A 1,235-nucleotide genomic window follows, 5' to 3' on the forward strand; every position below is an offset into this window, starting at 1 on the left:
GTCTTTGTTTGGGCTTCCGAAAGCGGATGATGTCAGGAAACAGTGGTTGCAATTTATTTTTTAACTCTGTTACTGAGCATTATAACCCCAATTTGCTATTGTGGGCTTCGCATTTTACTGAGGACAGCTTCCACAACATGAGGGAGTACAGTGCCTGCCGGATTCGCCCAAAAAGTTTTTGTTGAAAGACGGAGCAAGGGGCATTGCAGTACTGAAACACCGTCTAAGCTGTTCGCCAATCACAACGCACTGGGACAGCTAACCAATCACAACACATTTTGTTTTTCGGAAGGTGGACCTTCATCAAAGCCGGAACTAATCGAGCCGTTTGTGCCAGCCTGGGGAGAAAGGTATTTTAATAATGTAAATTATGTGAAAAATGATGCGGTTTTCTAGCCCTACGCCTATGGGCAATAGCATGAACTGTTAGTAATGAGGACCCCATTCGGGATCACATAAATATAGACCTGCATTCTTGAACATTTCACCTACAGTAAATACAAATGACATGAGAAAGGATGAGTAATGTATGAGCAGTTCCACATGGTAATTTTGTCCCATTTAATTAAATACCCCCCTCTTTAGTGTGTCTGACATGCCTCAGCTTGCTGAGTAGATAGAAACCTGTACTAATCGTGGCCCACACCCCAGTGAGCCAGACACTGGAGGAGAGAAGTTCACTCACAAATGCGCTTTATTGTTCATTTCGAACTCACTTAAATAATTATTTAGTATAATTTTAGCAGAAAAAGTTTTATAATTTTTATCATGTTAATATAAAAAATCTTGTGTAATATAACGTGTGTTTGTTTGTTTGCTGGTTTTTATTGTATTTGTTATACTTGTATTTTTTTTATTGTTTTTGCCATGAATATAGCCTTAGATGCTGGCATGTCATTAAATAAATATATTCTACTACTATTGTTCATTTCTGAATTAAAAACAAATGTGCTTCAGAAAGCTTTTGATAATACAATGTACGATTGAGTAAACATGGGCTATTGGAAAGAGTTGGGAGAAATTAGAAAAACAAATAGAGAGATCTCACTTTGGTCATAGTGAATCATGGCACAGAGCAGAAGAATGGAACTTGAGTACAGCAGGAAGTGACACAATGTCATGGCTTTAAAAGTTGTGATTTAAACTAGACTATTAAATACTGGGATTTCTTACAAATGTCGCTCCACTGAGTATGTATGTAAGCATAACAGCGTAACAGCAACAACAACATGAAC

This window comes from Sinocyclocheilus rhinocerous, unplaced genomic scaffold, assembly GCF_001515625.1.
Source record: "Sinocyclocheilus rhinocerous isolate Xijiao unplaced genomic scaffold, SAMN03320098_v1.1 scaffold3846, whole genome shotgun sequence".
Classification (NCBI taxonomy): Eukaryota; Metazoa; Chordata; class Actinopteri; order Cypriniformes; family Cyprinidae; genus Sinocyclocheilus; species Sinocyclocheilus rhinocerous.